Below are 19,963 nucleotides of genomic sequence, written 5' to 3'. Positions count from 1 at the left end.
TGATCCAAGAGGTAGCTCTGGCTTATGAATTGCTCCTTGATCTCTATATTCCCTGAGTCATGGGTTATAACTTTATATCTCATATCAGTAAGTCACTGGCCATGACTGGCAAAATCTCCCAGACATCTTTTGATTGAGCTCTCTCTGTTGGTTAAAGGACAATTCTCCAGATAATGTGTAAATGGGGATCTTTTAGCAGCAATTTTCATATGTGGGATGATGTTGACAGCAGAGATGAGGATAAACAAAGATAATCAGGATATATTTTCGGTGTGCATATAATAGTTTTTGTGAGTGTATTGCATATAGAATATGACAAGGTAAAGTAAAAGATCAGAGGTGGAAACTGGTCTATGTCTTAAGCTATTGGGGCAGTGATTTTTTTTTCTTTTCTTTCTTTCTCCCCACCCCCCCGCCCCCAAAATGTGTTGGGTTACAACAGAGTTCAGAGCATAAAATGAAGACTTATCTAGCATCTTATCTAGTCATAATAAATTTTGAAATGTTTTTTAGACATGCAGATATTAAATGAGGAGTGAGGTAAAAAATTCTTGAATTTAAGGGACAGGCCAAATGCAGAGCTATGAGTTAGGAAATCTTTGGCATACGGATGCCATATTAAACTATGGAAACAGGATCTATTTCTTGGGGAAGTTCATTAGCAAATTGGATCAATGCTAATTCCTGAGGCCCCACAGTTTTTGGAGCTCACGTATAGGAAGGAGGGGGAAAAAAAGAGAGAGAGAGAGACTGAAAAGTGCATACCAAAGACCCAGAAAATAATTCTGTTGAGTACAGTGCCATTGAAGCCAAAACATTTTTCAAAAAAGTTATGAGATGATGCTGAGAGACTGAGAGACTGAGTGAACTGGAGACAAAGAGGTATTCTTTGCATTTGTCAAAAGGTTGCTGTTGGAAACCTTGTAAAGAACAAATAATCCAATTAAAAATTGGGCAGAATACATTTTGAACAAACATTTCTCCAAAGAAGATATCCAAAGGGCCAACAGACACAAGTTTTATGAAACATTAATATCTAATAGTGCAAGTTCACTTTCCTCTTTATAAAAATTCCTTCACCTATTTTCATCTACTTATTTTTTACCATGAAATTTCCATATTTTCTTTAAAATATACCCAAACAAACCCTACAATGAAATAACAAAATATGAATCTTCTAAGATAGAAGGTGGCGGGTTACAAAATAAGTAAAAATGCCCTACATATATACACAAGAAGATGTTTAAAAAGTGCCTTAGTTATACATATAGAAGTTAAAATAATAAATTGGGAGAAAGGCTGATGTAATGTGTTATCGCCGAATGTATACATTAGTGCAAAATTTCTGTAGAGTTTTTTTTGAATTACCTTTCAAACTATTAAGTGTTCAAAATTTTGATTACATATATAATATATAATAAAATAATATAATAAATATATTTATATAGCTATAACTAGTTATATAATTATTTTATATATAGTTATATAGTTATTTATATATCTATATCTATCTATCTATCTATCTATATATATATATATATATATTTTGCTGACAGCCCAAAGGTGCCTATTGAAATATTGTTTGTGACAATAAAGTCCAAGAGATTCATCAGAAATGATTAAATACATTCATTGTACATTCATATTTATAATGGAATACTAGCTTTGCATACCCATGTAGATTGATCTTATTAGTAAGTAGAATTGCTGCCTTCCAATTAATGCCCTGGGGCAAACACCCTCAGTTGCCTATGCTACTACCTATACTATTACCCATTCTTCTCTACTATAAAGCTCCAATATTAATGATGTTTTAAGCAACATGGCTGTTCCAGGTAAAAGGCTGATTTGATACAGTATGGAACTTAGTGAGAATGGATGCTTGCATATACACCCCATGGGGGTGGGGACGTCATAAGTACATAAAATGAAAAAATGCTTCTCTAGTCATTCTAGCCCATGAAGGATGAGAATAGAAAATGAACAGGTGACAGAAACTTCCATTGCCTTTAAAATCTTATGCTAGAACACAGTAAAAGTCCAGCATATTCACTTCCCATTGGCCACAGTAATTTAAGAGAATAAACCCCAAGTCTACCAGAAAGAGAGAGAGAAGGTAGGGAAGAATCAATCAAGATAGCAACTGAGGAGAAGGAATGAATAGTGGCAAACAAATAATATATTCTACTAAATATCAATAAGATAATGACTAAAATTAATTGAAACATACAAAATAAATTAAAATCCATGATTTCATAATGCCAATGAAAATTAAACTTAAACTAATCAGAGTGTCTGGGTGTCTCATTCAGTTAAGCATCAGCCTTCAGCTCAGGTCATGATCCCAGGGTCCTGGGATTGAGTCCTGCATCTCATTAGGCTCCCTGCTCAGCGGGGAGTCTGCTTCTTTCTTTCCCTCTGCCACTCTCTCTGCTCGTTCTCTCTCTCAAATAAATAAATAAAATCTTTAAAAAATAATAATAATAGAAACTAAAATTAAACTAACTTTTCACCATTAAAGGGTACAAATTCACCAAATTACTGTTCTAAATTGATAAATAAGGAAAAATGGGGAAATCAAACATTTCTTTGCCTCTTCTCCACTGTCTATACATCAAGCACAGCCAAATACTTGATGAAAGAAAATTTTATACTTTTGTATTTATGAATTTATAAATTAAGGGGAAAATGCTAAAATTAGAATATGACATTTTTAAATCCCTAGAGAAATAATGGATGTAAATGATGACCACAGTAGCCACTAAGATCACACAAAAAGACAACTGGATATTATGTGCCTTCTGATGTCAGTACCATACAACACTCAGAAGTATTATATCCTTTCTCAAAATAAATCCAGCTGAATCAGATCAAGCTTTTAGATACAACTACTTACTATTTTATAGAAAGATAATAATAGCAGGAGAACATGTTAGGTGACATTATGGGAAAAGAATCTGTAAAACCCACAATATACTAAACTATACAGGACAAATAATCTAGTTCCATTAATAAGTATATTGCAAGGTAAACCAAAAGAGGGTTAATTATCTGAAGATTAAGAGATTTTAGAGATACATCAATAAAATTCAATGTATTGATGTATCTAATGTACCCATTCATCCTGATTCAAACAAACCAACATTTTTTTAAAGTATTTATAGGACAATTAAAAAATTAGATTACTAACTGCTTATTTAGTGATATCAAACAATTCTTATTATAGTGAAAGTTTAATAATGTAATTTTCATTATATTTTTAAAATTAATATACAGGTTACAAAGGTGTCTTGTGATATTTATGGGTTAAATGATACAATATCTGAGAATTTGCTTTAAACAAATTTGGTGAGGATAGACATGAAACAAAGTTGGTTTTGAATTGATGAATAATGAGTAATGAGTATATTTAAGTTCATTTATAATGCTCTATATTTATGCCTATATTTAACTGTTTTACAATAAAAAGTTCCCAAAATCATTGTTCATGAGACATGTATAAACAGGAAAAGTAGAATGCAATAAGTGATAACAAATCTATAATGAGATGGGGCACCTGGGTGGCTCAGTGGGTTAAGCCTCTGCCTTCAGCTCAGGTCATGATCCCAGAGTCCTGGGATCGAGCCCTGCATCAGGCTTTCTGCTCGGCAGGGAGCCTGCTTTCTCCTCTCCCTCTCTGCCTGCCTCTGTGTCTACTTGTGATCTCTGTCTGTCAAATAAATAAATAAAATATTTTTTTAAAAATCTATAAGAGAGAGCAAAAAGTAAGTATTGAAAAATAGACACATTCAGTTTTATATTTGTTATTGTCCTCTGAAATAATTAATTTTACAACTATTTATATATTGAAAATAGTACAGCTTTAAATGGTAATAAAGCTTTGGAATTTAAACTGAAGAGGTTCAATATGACACTTTATTCTTTTATGCAAAAAAAAACTGATTAAGAACCACTCCATGCATATTATTGTGTATTTTGCTAATTTCATCCTAAGAAAACCTACCTATTCTTCCTGAAGGGTATAAATTAGATGCTCTTGTTATGGGACACTGGAATCACTCTCAACTACAAATATAGAACTAAAGAGAAGAATAATGCCACCACTGCCACAGTATCCTTACTTAGCCTACCCCCAAATACATATTATACTAAAATTTATTATAATATCCTTGAAACTGGAAAGGACTTAGAATGACACATAAAGTTGCAACAAACATCAGTGTTTTCTAAAAATTGTTTCATGTGTTTTGGTATTGAGATCAAGATCTATTAGGATCCAACAGTCTACCTCCTACACCATTTCCTCACCAAAGTTAATGGAACCAGAAAATGTGCTCTCTAAGTGAAGGCAATCAGTCTTGCAGTGTCTAGAAGAGATTGAGAAAAGTAACAACCTTTAACCTCAGCTATACAAAATAAACCAGCAGGATTTGGAATGCAAGCCATTCTACTTTGCTGAAATGGAACAGGAAATCTGAAGTCCAAGTTTCATTGCATCACACACATGAAAGACCAGTAGTTTTCGCATGTCTAGAGTGGTGAAAATGTAATGCAATTTGCCAGAACAGAAAAGGACCCTCAGAAGCTGTAGAAAAGAATATGAAAAATAAAACCGTGATTCCTTCTTTTATTAGTGAACAGGATTAGTTACTTCAAAAAGGGAAAGTAAAAGGACTAAAACTGGATTTCTCATACACCTCTCTATGACACTGTCAGGACCAGACAGGTGCATTCACTGACTTAGGACATTTGTCTCCTTTTAGTGACACCTAGTTTTTAGAAGTTCATGAGAGTACATAAGAAATTTTCAATAACAAATAAAACCTGATGGAAACTTTCTAGGAATGATTAGCAAGTAAGTAAGTAAATAAGTAAATAAATAATAGTAAGCTAAAATATCAAGTTATTGTACTTTAGCAGATGGGATGAACTCAGTGATATTCTCATTTTGAACAGAAACTATATTTTTGCAAGTTTATGTCTTTCCTTAACTTGAGTGAGGTTCTAGATACTATATTAAAATCAGTTTGATTAATAAATTATTTTAAGGAGAGGTACAAATGCATACTAACATTAATAATAAAATTATAGAATTTGTATTCAGAAGTTCATATATCATCGAAATATATTTAGCTAAGACAACCTCAGCCAAACAGGTAGAAATTCTTTAAGTTTCATAAATTTGGTTAAGAATGTTGCCAAATTCAACTTAATTCACAGTTCTAACTTGCCCAGATATTTTCTTTCCATTTTTCCATGTTGGAAATTTATCAATATATTCATAGTACTAACACAAATGGAAAGATTAAATATGTGAGTCTTGTTTAGCATTGAATTCCATCTCTACTTTCAGTATTCTGACAACTGATTCATTTGAAAAATAAAAAAACCCTATAAAATTAGTAGATTATGCCTTATATTTATTGTCCTGATAAATCATTAATTTCTCATATATTTAACTTATTGAGATGATACTCTTTGCAAGTTATTAGCATACCAAATGATGCTCCTTGAGAATGACAATTTATTGATTGTATTTATAACATATATGAGAAAACCATGTAGGCCCAATAGAGGAAAGTAAAAAATTCATAAATAAAACCTGTCCATTTAAACTAGACTAGGTACACTTTTTTTTATATTAACACAATCATATTAAAAATCAGACTGAACAAAAAGCCCTCAAAAGAAAAGCTATTTACCATAACTATCTACTTCTTCCCCCATGAAGACACCAAAGTGACAACAATCTGGACTTCTGTTCAGAACTCCAGTGACCAAGTGAGAAGCTATAGCACATAGACCATTATAAAACCAAGAAGGGAGTCCTATGAAAAGTTAAGAATATTATCTGCATTTGGCACATCATTTCTGCCCCTTTCCTTACGTAGCATAGCAGAGCAACTCAGTCTCAAACTCTCAATATTGGTGATCTTCCTTTAGGATGGAAACAAAACACTTGACTATGTATCTAGTGTTCCACCTTGTCCCCAGGCTGCTCTGGGGAGTGATTTCTTTTCAAGCTGACACAGAGCACTGACAGAATCCATGGCAGAGTTTGCAAACTGCTGGAAACAGGTGAGTACCAACACACATCCAAGCTGTAGTTTTGCAGACAGAAATGGGGAGAAAGTTGGGGTATTGGGGACCAGAAAAGTTTTGAAAGGTCCCAGAAGTCCAGCCAGGCAAAGACTTTCCCTGCACGAAGTCAGGACCTAGAGACTTTGTCCGGCAGATAAGGACATAGAAGATTTCATAGAGTCCGTAATTTGTGCTGGATCACATTTTTTTTTTTTCAAATGCCCAACTCCCAGCAAAAAAAATTATAAGGTATTCAAAGAAACAGGGAAACATCATCTAATCAAAGAAACAAAATAAAACTCCAGAAACCAACCCTAAAGAAAAACAGATCTATGAGCTTCCTGTAAAAGAATTTAAGATAACTGTCATAAAAATGCCCAATGAGCCAAAAGAGAAAACAGATACACAACAAGTGAGATCAATGAAACAATGCATGAATAAAATGAGAATATCAGCAAAGAGATAAAAACTGCAAAAATAGAAATCAGACATAAAAAAGAAAACGCTGCTACTTGTGACAACATGGATGAACCATGAAAGCATTATGCTAAGTGAAACAAGTCAGACAGAGAAAAAAAAGTACTGTATGATCTTATTTTATGTGGAATCTAAAAAGCTCAAACTCATAGAAACAGAGTAGATTGGTTGTTGCCAGGGGCTAGAGGATGGGGGTTGCAGAGCTGTTGGTTAAAGGATACAAACTTTCAGTTATAAGATACATAAGGGAGATCTAAGGCACAATGTGGCCACTATAGCAACAATACTGGATTACATAAACTTGAAGTTTGCTAAGAGAGTAGATCTTAAATGTTCCCACTATACACACAAAAAAAATTATATGAAATGAGGGATATGTTAACAAACCTTATGATAACAATTATCTCTATATATCCATTTATATATATATATATATAATATTTATATATCCATTATATGTGTGTGTATGTATACTTTAAACTTCAATTTATATACTTTAAACTTACATAATGTTATTTGTCAATTGTTTAGTAGGTATAAAATTTCAGATTTGTAAGGAGAAAAATTCTGGAGATATGTTTCACAGCATTGTGAATATACATAGACTTTATTTTAAAAGTAATTAGGATTGGGGTGCCTGGGTGGCTCAATGGGTTAAGTGTCTGCCTTTGGCTCAAGTCATGATCCCAGGGTCCTAGGATCAAGCTCTGCATTGGGCTCCTTCCTCAGGAGAAAGCCTGCTTCTCTGTCTCCCTGCTTGTGCGCTCTCTCTCTCTCTCTGTGAAATAAATAAATAATATCTTACCCCCCCCCCAAAAAAAAGTAGTTAGGATTGGCAACAATGTTCATTTTTAAATGTTTATTTTTTAAATCCAACAATTCATTCACATAGTGTGAATTCATTGAAAAATATAACTGTAGTTTATCATAAAACTACCTGCGTTCAAATATTCATTCCTTGCCTGAGCCATGTGATCCAGCACAAATTACTGACTCTATGAAATCTTCTATTTCCTTATCTGCAAATCTGTCATGATGATAGCATTCTCCTCCCAGGTTGGTTGTGTGACCTCCCTTTGTTCCTGTGTGACAAATAGAATTACTGTCAGAAACATTCAGCACTCAACTAATGTAATTGGGCCTAAGGAGATTAGTTATTCTATTGCTCTAGAGTTATAATCTCATTATGAGAAGGGGAAAAGATTGGAACTTCTATTTTAAATGGCTTCTTATTGAAAAATTATCAAGAATGAACTTTAAAGTGTTCATTATTGAAAAAATGAGAAAAGCATAAATCACTATACAAACATTATAATAGTAACTGTTACAGTGGAAAGACTTTAGAAGCACTAATTTTGAACTTAAAATATCATAGACCTTCCATTGCCACAAGTATCAAAACATTTTTCATTTTTATTAGTGTTGAATAATAATATATACTTCTCAGAAGAAACAATTAATGTCCTCCACTTCCCACCAAGAAGAGCAAACACTTTGATTACTCAACTTCATGTGTTAGAAAAATAAATCAGTGGAAATATTTTCTCCTACTGACTCATACTTTAGCAATTAAGGCATATTTTTTCTTTAAAGGAAAAATGTAGCTTAGCATGGTCAGAGGAGTATTATGTTTGTAAAGCAATAGAAATAACTTGTCCTGCAAATATAAGCAAAATTTATTAATTTTTACACAGAATACTTGTTTTTGGAATACTGAGAAAATATAAAAGCAAAATAAATTATTGAATGGGAAATCAGTTATATAACTAAACACTTTATTTTTGTTGTTTATGGATTTGCTAACTGATTTGATAAACACAAAAAGCTCACAACTAAATGCTTTTACTTAATGTATCAAAATAATTTTTACAGTATAAAATACATTTTGAGAAAGATATTTTAAGCACTGAAAATAAAATTAAGTTTTTCAGATAAAAATAATTACTATATTTTAAATGTTGTGTTTTCCTTTTACATGTCATTTGAATAACCAAATTTGAAATATATTACCAAAAGCTTTCATAGGAATAGAAACCATGAGAGACGATACTGAGCTAATAGACATCTAAATTGAGGATAGATTTAAAAAGTGTTACCATGTTAAATTCTTCAACAATGAAAGTAATACTTATAATTTAAAGGAAAATATAAAATCTAAAAGTAATTCTAGAATGGGAAATCAATTATATAACTAAAACCTCTATTTTTAGTTCAGAGTTGCTAAATCCTTTGCTCAAAATACGCTGGTGATAGTTACAAACGTGATGTGCTAGTCATCAGAGCTACAATAAATTTCAAAATCAGAAGACCACAACTCTGAAGAACACATAAGAACTAGAGTTAGCCAAAGGAGCAATATCAAATCACTCCGAATGCAACTATAGGAAGGCATAGTGCACTTTCAGCGCTACCTTCTCCATGGGCCATGGATGAGTGCAAAGGTTAAAAATCCACTAGTGGATACGAAAACATCTTTGACTTAAACATCTTGTGCGCCAGAAAGGGTGCTATGTCTTAGAACAACTTTATAGACCTAGCTTCTAGTGTTCCACAATTGACGGACCCTTTTAGAGGAGTCACCACCCTCAGAGAAAGGCAAAACAAGGAGCTTCTGGCAGTTTATAGTTCTCCCAGTGCAAGTGTAATTTTTAACATAAGCAACAGTGTAGAGTAACATAATTGACACATATCTTTTTCTGTTTCCAGGATTTAGAAAGTTAACCAAAGGACAAATGTCCATGCAGAGCAAAGGTTTTTGTTAAGCCTATACTCCACTTATTAGGACTGAGGATAGTTTCTCAATCGTGACTGAGAGCTCTTCCAATACAAAGGATGCTAAGTAACATTAGAAGAAAAAACACAAACTAAGATGTTCTCATTACCTGTAAGAAGATTAAAAAGCTGAAAAAAAGTTTCAGATATAAGTTAATTATGTGTTCGTACTATCTATAGGAAATTATATTATTCATATTTTTATTCAAAACTAAGAACTACATTTTCACCATTAAACAGAAAATCCATGTGCAAGCTTTATTAAGTAGTTTATTTTCTGTACATTTTTCTAAAATATTTCATTATAAAAGAATTACACTTAGCCCTTAAGAATGCGGATGTTAGAGACATCAACCCCCCGTGCAGTGGAAAACACATATATAATATCTGACTCCCCCCAAAATTTGACTATTAATAACCTACTGTTGTGTTTCTGCTTACTGGTAACATAAACAAATTAATACATATTCTGTATGTTTAAAGTTTTTTATACTGTATTTTTATAATAAAGTGTGCTAGAGTAAAGAAAATGCAATTATGAAAAGTCATAAGGAAGAGACTACACTTAAAATCTTGTATCATAATTATCGAAAAAAGTCCACATGTAAGTGGACTCATGCAGTTCAAACTCATGTTGTTCATGGGTCAACTGTATTGACAAAGATCACAGAATTTAAGATCCACACAAATTATGGGTAATCAGTTGTTCTAAGTAATCAGTGTATTCTCAATAACTTGTTATTGAGCCAACAAGCACAAACAACAGAGTTTTTTCTTATTATAAAGGATATTTTTGTTAGTAATGATAAAAAATAAAAAAAATCTTATTTCCAAGTTTCAAAATTCACATTATAATTAAAAGTTAGAGAATAAAAATAATTTTTATAGTACCATAGTCTATTAATTGAGGAATTTTTAAAATGCCATGAGACTAATTCAAAGGAAAGATGACTTATATTTGCATCATTCAAGACAGATTTCATTGAAGAGCTGGAATTTGATATTGGCAATGGGAAAAGTTTTAGTAAGTAGTGAAGTCTATTTCCCCCCAAAGAAGAAAGGAGAGTAACTTTAGAGAGATATAAAAACATTTAACATGTTCACAAAAATGTTGTTAGTTATTTGTTGGAAGGTAGAGAGTAAGAACATTAGACCTAAGAGTTGAGAGGCACCTGGGTGGCTCAGTGGGTTAAAGCCTCTGCCTTCAGCTCAGGGCATGATCTCAGAGTCTTGGGATCGAGCCCCACATCGGGCTCTCTGCTTAGCCGGGAGCCTGCTTTCTCTTCTCTCTCTCTCTCTCTGCCTGCCTCTCTGCCTACTTGTGATCTCTGTCAAATAAATAAATAAAAACTTAAAAAAAAAAGAAACTAAGAGTTGAAAATAAACTACACTAAACTCAAAAACAGGGAGTGGGGCAGTGAAGGAAAAATAAACAATTTTAAAGATACCAAATGTGTGTGAGATGTGTTCTCTACAAGAATCCTATGCAGAGGTTTTTCAATCTGTCCTAAAAATAAGGAACCTGAGACTCAAAAACTTCAAGTCACTTTTTCAAAATTAATTATTATCAAATATCAGCACTAAATTTAAAACTAAGCCTGTCTGATTTCAAGATGCAAGCCCTTTCCACTAACCTATTCAAGCAGATTGAGAGAGTATCCTTGTGTGTCATGCCAGTTGCTTAGAATTTTTGTGTAAGACTAATGGAGTCACTTAAATTGTTTAAAAATTCTTGAAAGTATGATCATGTGAAAAACAAAAACAAAACAAAACAAAACAAAAGATCCTGGAAGGGAGTATTAGAATTCTCAGAATTTACTAATATGTCCTCAAAAAGCTACTTTAAAACATGCTTTTACTGGTTTATAGGTATTTCCCTTGTTGGATTATGGTAATTCTCAAGAAATCTATCTACCCATTCACATTTATGTCCAAAACTCTACCCCCCCACCCCAGGAGGCGATAGTTCATTGATCTTTGGCAACTCAAGTTAACAAAACGTGAAATGTATAAAAATATAAACTTTCTACTCTGTGTTTCTTTTTTGATTCTAGTTTAACAGATTTTTTTTTTTTTCCTTGTGTGTGGCATGGACTGCCAGCATCTCACACGTGTTTTAACACTGCGAATTGAGATGAGTGAGATTGCAAAGAAAATCAGGGCAATTTATTTAATCATTCTCTGGGCATACATGGTAATTTAGAGAGTGTCCTAAATCAATCAGACTAGCTAAATCTTTCTCCATGAGTTGTTTTTAAATCCCCATCAGGAAATAGTTTCAGGGTGTCGTGTGTTTGAAGCATACTGTGAAAGGTAAAGTTCCTTTGACAGAAATTTCTTCTCTCTTCTCTCTCCAGTGGTTGATCAATTTGCAGTGGCTTATCATTGTTAAAATCATGAACAGGAAATAAGATGAATAATATCCTATTTTAAGACTGCAGGAGTCAGAGAGTATCACTGACATCAGAGAAATGTTATTCCTTTCAAAAGAGCAAACATTGTGGTGCCTTGTACAAGGACCCAAATTTCCCATTCAGATGGATAATGGGTTGACCCAGACATTTATATTTTAAAATGAGGAAGCCATTGGCCATTTTAATTTACTTTTAGATATTGACCCTATTACGTTCTAGGGACAAATAGCTCCAAAAAGATCATAAGGATGGATACAGGACATAAACTTGTGCCATAGATGAAAACTTCTTTTTATCCTTCCAAGATTTTATCTGAAATAATTGGTAAGCAAGTGAAATGACTTCAGCTCAACTAAATTGACCTTTTCTATGTGCTGTTTGCAGTGTTTATATATATGGCAAACTATAGCAGCACTAGAAATGTGAATAAAAAAAATCTACTTTGGAAAGGACCTGCATTCAGGATAATCAAAAACTTCTGAAATGAGTCATGTTCATTTTCAGGCTATTTGCTGCTGCACCTGTTCAGACACTGTTCCAACTGGCTTGCGGTTTAACCACTCCCTCAACACTCTTGATTAAGAACACAGCTTCATCAAATAGGCTGGGAAACTCTCACACCTGTATTTGAGTTTAGATTTTCTCCTTTCAGAAAATGATCTTAAATTTTGTACAGAAAATTTTGCACTCAGTTATTTCTCTACATCTTTCTCAGAGGCAGTTCTACCTTAGGAGATGATATATGTTACCCACCCACTTCTCCATACAATGAAAAGGTATACATTGTTTTCACCAGGCATTTAGCCTCCCATATTTGTCCAAAACTGTGAGAGACTAATCATAAATAGGGGATCTTTGTGAACATTAGCTTTACTCTCAGAAAAATCTGGAAATCAAAATCCAGCTCTGTCACTTACTGGCTATGAGGCCTTACTTAAGCTGCTTGAGTTTGTTAAACTTTACTTGTCTGTAAAATGGGTAAAATCATTCATCGTTCACATGGCTTCATGGATTTAAGTGAGATTATGTAAACATTCTAACAGGATTCCTAAGGTAGAGGAATCTTAATAAATTGAGGTACAAAGTGTTCTTTAGTTTTAAACCCAGGGAGATTTAATCCTACCCATACCCCGTTCAATATTGATCTATAAAAAGCATCTCTTTCTCTTTCCATGTCGGGACTTTCTTCAACAGCAAAGATGTCTTTTCTCTCTTTCTCTCCCTCCATAATTCCTGGCAGATTATAACAAGTTTTCTTAAATTTTTCATGAATGGCAGTTTTGTAAGTATGCTATATAATATGCAATGTTTTGGGAAGTCACATAGTCACATAAAGTGAGAAATTAAAATTCTTGTGTTTCTGAATGTAACCCTCAAAACATGAAGAAAATGGCTTAAAGAACCACATAGTAATGTAGAAATGAATGAATGAATGTTTATTATTATTATAACCAATCAAGTATGTGAGTGTTTTTCACTCCAGGTTGTAAAACTCTCTGACTGCAACTCTTATCCACATGAACAGAATCATTCTATAGACAATTAGCTAATAGGACTTTCCTATTTTTGTTTAAAGATTATTAGTATCTTTGAAATCCAATTTACCACAATATCATCCCATTCTGATCCATTAAACCATCCATATATTTTCACACACATACATTTCCCACTACAATATATCTTTTCAAAAAAAGAAACAAGATGGGATTGGGAGGGAGACAACCATAAGTGACTCTTAATCTCACAAAACAAACTGAGGGTTGCTGTGGGGAGGGGTTTGGGAGAAGGAGGTGGGATTATGGACATTGGGGAGGGTATGTGCTTTGGTGAGTGCTGTGAAGTGTGTAAACCTGGTGATTCACAGACCTGTTCCCCTGGGGATAAAAATATATGTTTATAAAAAATTAAAAATTAAAAAAATAAGATATAAATATTTAGAGTATTTGGAGGGAAAATGTATACTTTTGTAACTATATTTGTATATTAATTTTATAAGTTGAAAGGCCATGTAATATTTTATACCAAATCTCCAAACATCCTCATTTGACTTGATACCGTAACATCACAGGTTGGAATACATCAGTGCCATTGGATTCATAATATCTATGCAAATCTACACATTATATGCGTTAGCCCACAAGCAGTGACAGACATAAAGGAATCTCATTTCATACACAATTGCCTTGAAGTAGCTCAATGTTTCTCATGACAACTCTACTTCCAGATTTATTTTCATATTATGGAATATGAGGTCCCAATTCACAATAGAAACTCATCCCTTAAAACAACAACAATAGCAAAAACCAACAGCAACAAGAGTCATTCACTTTTAGGACTTGTGTGTTTTTAGTTCTTGAGGGTCTGTGCTACTTTGAAGGTGGTAGATAAGAATTTAGAGCTAGCCAGGAACATAATGTGGTTATTTTGGGGGATACTTAGCATATTCTTATTTGACTTTTGAAAAAATAATTTTGTGTGTCTCATATAATTTCTCTTGTAAGATAACTGATAGAACATTTCATTTTCCTGACCATAACAGTGAATTAAAACATACACAGATGCAATGCTTGGCTTTTTGGATATTTCTGTATATTATTTTTTAAAGATCATTTCAGGTGGAAAACATATTTCATAATAATAGAAAACAGCTCAACAATTTTTTTATAATTTTCTCATACATACATATTAATGCCAAAAAATAAGATCTTATTTCTATAAATGTGAATTTATCCCTTTTGACTTGCTTTTCATGGTGGATTTTCATTTTGCAGTTTATTTAATTTTGAATTTTTGCCATAACGATCCCATTCTTGGGGTTGAAGCACCACATTTGTTTCATCTACTTGTATGTGAAGCCAGCTACATCATGATTTTTCTTTCAAAATAATATCTTTCTTTTTTAACATGAATTCATCAGAATTCTTTTCTTTTTTCTTAGGATAGCACTTTTAAGACTCATAAAATAAATGTGAGTGCTGTTTTCATTGCAAAAGCACAAAAAAGAGAGAGAAAGAGAATATACTGCAAGACCCTTGGAAATCATCTGAGTTGGAAAATAATTTAAGAATATCACTTATATTTATGTCTTTTACTTGATGCTAAGTTTCTTGAAGGCAGTAGCTAGGGCACATTGTCAAGGACATAGTGCACACCAGGAAATGCTGGCTGAGTTAAATGAGAGACGTGGTTCCTGAAGAGTTACTAGATTTTCACAGGATTCCACAGTAAAAGGGAGAGACAGGGGAGAAGACATTTTTTAAGATTTTCAGTGTTGTACTTTTCCTACCATGTCATTTCCTCAATGACATTTTAGTTCATTTAGTTCATTTAGTTCATTTAGACATTTTAGTTTTGAAAGGAGAAATAACACTATTTTTGTATACAGTAATGTTATCCGTGCCTTTAAGATTCATGGTAGGTTACCAAAAAGGAACTCTGACCTGAAATAATGATAATTTATTCAATTATCACTATATAACAGCAAAACTTAGCAGCCAAGGGCTTTATACTGTCTGCTGAAAGGAAAGGTAGCATGGGCACTCAAGAAGACATACATTAATAGTGTGCTCTCCTGAATCTCATTAATTAAAAACCTAGCCCGTTCAGCAATTTATTTTCTTTGGGTTTTTATCCTAGTGACTTTCCATCTCAGATTAGTGCAGAGTAACTAGATGACAAAGACAGATTTGCAACTGTAAATGTTAAGCTAATTATTTACTGTTGATTCCCTGTTCAACCTCTTTTCTGTTCATTGGGATGACTTGATTTCCCTGCTAGCAGCAATAGGCAGGGCGAACAACAGGGTAGCAAGCTTCCACTATGGCTAATATTTCAATAAGCTAATTTACAAAAGCCACCAAACTGAGAGAAAGAGACATTTCTGGAGACTTCTTAAGGTGAACAGCTAAGGCAAGGTAAGTGCATTGATACCCAGTTTAAACTGGCCATTTGAGGGCCATTCCGATATGGACATACAGGTTTACTGAAGATATTTGTAAATTTCCATGCCAAGTTCAATGTCTTTTATTTACAACTTGTCATCCTTTTATGATATACTCCTCCACTCCAATAACCCCTTCAAACAAATCCACCGAGCTTCCCCAAGGTAGAATTTGCCGAATCATGCATTTCTCTGTCTTTAATTAATTCTTACTTCATTTGCCTGAAGCTTTCCTCACTATAATAGTATTAACATGTGTAAAAGGTTTTTGTAATTAGGACAAACAGGATTGCAGCTGCAACAAAGTATTCTCAACTGGTGTCTATGCTTCATTACATAGGATGTCATAAGTGTTATTTGATTACCTCACTTCTATAATCTTGATAGAGTAAAACTCTCCAGTTTTCTCATTTTATTTTTTTCAGAAGATATTGTGAACAATAAAAAGCTTTCCTTAAAGTCCTGAAACAACAAAATCTATTTCACTAATTAAAACTAACATATTTGCCCCTTAGGATCAGTGACATTTTATCACCCATACATCATACCAGACAATTACCATTTCATAATTTAAAAAAAAAATGTCTAGAACAGGGACTGGCAAATTATGGCCATAAGCCAAATCTAACTTAATGCTGGTTTTTATAAATAAAGTTTCACTGAAACATAGCAAAATCCATTCATTTATATATTTTCTCTGGCTACTTTTGCACTATAATGGCATTGCTGAGTAGTTGTGATGGAGCCATTATGATATCCAAAGTTCAAAATATCTTCTATTTAGTCCTTTAGAGAAAATATTTGCTGACCCCTGGTCTGGACTGGTCCACTGCAATTTTACTTTATGTGTAATCCACATACACAATTGTGTTATAAACGTCAGATACCGAAGCCTTATGAAAACAACTTGCTCTTATTAAAACAAAACAAAACAAAACATAGTAGCATATTGTTATGAGTAAATTACAATTGAGTGTTTTTAAGAAACTTTATCAGTTGAGATGGAGCAGTGGTGTTCAGGATTTACTACACGTACATAACTGATAGCAAGTACACACAATAGTTGCGCTTCCCCTTCTGACAAGTTCAAAAATCAGTGAACACTAGCACCTCTTCTATGTTTCTAAGGTATGGACTGAGCTTATTGGACTGCTTATACCTAAGTTCTTCTTGTCTTTAACGCTGCTAGAGGTAGAAAGATAAGATTCTAAGGTAGAAAGTGGCCACTATAACCATAAGAGACTGTGGACTCCGAGAAAAAAACTGAGGGTTTCAGAGGGAGGTGGATGGGGGATGGGTTGTCCCCATGATGGGTATTAAGGAGATCTCCTATTTCATGGGGCACTGAATGTTATGTCTAAACAGTGAATCTTGGAACTCTACATTAGAAACTAATAACTTACTGTATGTGACTAACATAACACAGTAGGTTCCTGCTAAGAACAAACAAACAAACAAACAAACAAAAAAACAAACAAGACAATCTGAGGGTTTGGGGGGGGTGGGATGAGCCTGGTGGTGGGTATCATGGAGGGCACATATTGCATGGAGCACTGGGTATGGTGCATAAACAATGAATTTTGGAACACTGAAAAAAATTAAATTAAAAAAAAAAAACAGTCGGAGTGAAGAATAAAGTCATTGGGTCTCCTTAAAGAATTCATACTTTGGGTAGCTGGGTGATGGACATTGGGGAATGCATGTGCCATGGTGTTAGCCACACCTCCCTTCTGTTAACGTGAAGAAGAGTGCTAGGTTTCTAGAACATTTCTATGATCTGATCCTCAGGTTGTAACTAGAAAGGTAACCAAAATTAATTCATGATTTATTTATTTATTTATTTATGTGTACTTTCATTCCTTTTGTTAAAACATTTATTGAACTATTAGGTACCAGTTACTATTCTAGCCATTGAGGAGAATATAGAGGTAAATAAGTTTTCTATTCTGAAGTGGCTTTAATTCTCTGGATTAGCAAGATGTTTGGTAGGGGATGGAAAGGTAGAGGAAAACCAGAGGAGCATAAAAGCAAGAGCAAAAAAGTGACTTGTTCTCATTCCAAGATATATTAAAGATCTCTGCAGGATTTCAACTTAGGCACTCTTCACAAAAAATATTAGTTTGGGGAGAGTTGAAGAAGATATCAGATATTGTGTGTGTGTGTGTGTGTATACACACATATATTTATATTCCTGATATGATATTCATAATTATACACAAACATTCATAAACAAATAGAATTACTAGATGATGTACCTTGACATTTATCTTAATAGTCAGTAAGCTTTTATTAGTTTCTATGATGTGATTTACTAAACTATTCCACATTATCACTCAGATACTCAAGAAACTCTCTGCCATCTCAAAATTGTGACTTCTAGGTTTTGGTCATTAGCAATGTAGAATGAGACAGTGAAGGATCAGACAGTAGTTTGATAAGATCCACCGTGACTTAGACACCAATTCTGTCCACACTCCATTGGCCAAAACTCAGAAACACAGACCCACATGGTACAAGCAGATTTGAAAATGCAGCCTCTGGCTAGGCAGACCTTTTCAGCAATGTCTTTGCACTATGGGACAGGTCCGTTTGATACAGTGATTTCCATACCACAGTGTTTAAAAAGTTGGTTATGTTATGTAGCTAAAGAAAAATCCCAACGTCTGGCAGAACCAATTTTGTTTTTCTATAGTTATTAGAAACTCTCTTAGATTGGCTATAACCATTTACCTAATATCATAATTGTTTACAAATGTATTTCATATTTCTTAATGGAATGTATACTCGTGAAGATAGTAATTCTATGGTATTTTAGAATTTCTTTAGGGTTCTACCTTATTCACCGTTTTTGAAGTTATAGGATCACTACCTTTTTAATTTCAACTGCTATTTCAATGGAAAATGATGGATATTTAAGTTTATTGGGCTCCTTCTATGACATAACTCCTCCACACTCTTATATTTATAGAAGCTGGAGACTGGTGCATATTATTACATCAGCTAACTTCTGTAAGCCTAATAACAACAATTCTGGGAAGTCACTTTTGAAGGCCATGACCATGACATTATACTATGGTAAAATGATCAAGAATGTCTTGCAAAATACAGAGATTGCATCATTAAGCGGCCTTGATCTACATGAGATCATAGTTTATTTCCACTGTTTTTGATATTCAGAAGCATTTTTTTTCTGTCCCATTTACTAATCTTGACAGGACTTTTATCAATGAATTGATTTTTTTTCAAAAATATTTTCAAGCAAAGTATCCATAGACAGATCTATTCTAGACGATTATAACATTAGTATTGGGATTTTAAAAAGGACATATAGTGCTAGAAACATGAATGTTAGTTCTAAGAAAATTTAATTGCTCTGAGAACAAGAATGTATAATAACATAACACTGGTAAATTAAGAAAGGAAGCAATTATGAGTCATCTATTACTTATTTATAGGGGAAAATAATGAAATGCCAGTGATATGGAAATTGTTTTCTTCCCTGGTAGAGCAATGGTAAGTCAATATAAGCAGAATAGTTAACATGATGTATCTTACAAAATATAGAACTGTGTAAGACAGAAACTACTTTGCCATCAAATTAAACATTAAGGGTATTCAACTTTGTCTTTAAAGAGATCAAACTAGAGTGAGACCTAAGGCATCACATAAATAAAATTCTATCTGAAACAGAACACCTGAATTTTGGAGATGCAAGTCACCAGTTCTGAGCAAAAACTCAAGATAAAAATTGTCATTTAGTTAAACACAGGTTAGCAATTTGAGTCAATTTTCTTTTTCAGCCAAATATCAACTTTTGGAATTGAGAACTGTGAATTTCACTAAAGTAGATTTTTAGTACATATCTGTCTCCATCTTTTCTAACCAAGATTGTCATAATAATCTCCTAACAGACACTGTTGCCCTCTATAATCCATTATCCAAACACACAGCAGATTGTTTTTCCCCAGGCAGACTCAGACAGAGATTAGGTTATAAAGTGTTCATGAGAGATCAGTACCGCTGAAAAGGAGCAGGACAATGCAGGATTGCACTTGGAAGAGTTTGAGCTGAGATATAGACAAACACAAACACCTGACATGATCAGAAGAAGTTTTTTCTCTCACTCTCTCTCTTTTTATTTAAATTCAATTACCCAGGGCAATATTACACATGGAGAGTCTCCTTTGTTGGCTGAAATGTCTGGGCCTTTCTATCCGGGCTATGGACTGCCCTGGGAAGGGTATAACCTCAAATGAGGCAGCTCTCTGTTCCGGAGGGC

This window comes from Mustela lutreola, chromosome 1, assembly GCF_030435805.1.
Source record: "Mustela lutreola isolate mMusLut2 chromosome 1, mMusLut2.pri, whole genome shotgun sequence".
Lineage (NCBI taxonomy): Eukaryota > Metazoa > Chordata > Mammalia > Carnivora > Mustelidae > Mustela > Mustela lutreola.
The sequence above is the reverse complement of the archived record's forward strand: the minus strand, read 5'-3'. Positions refer to the sequence as shown.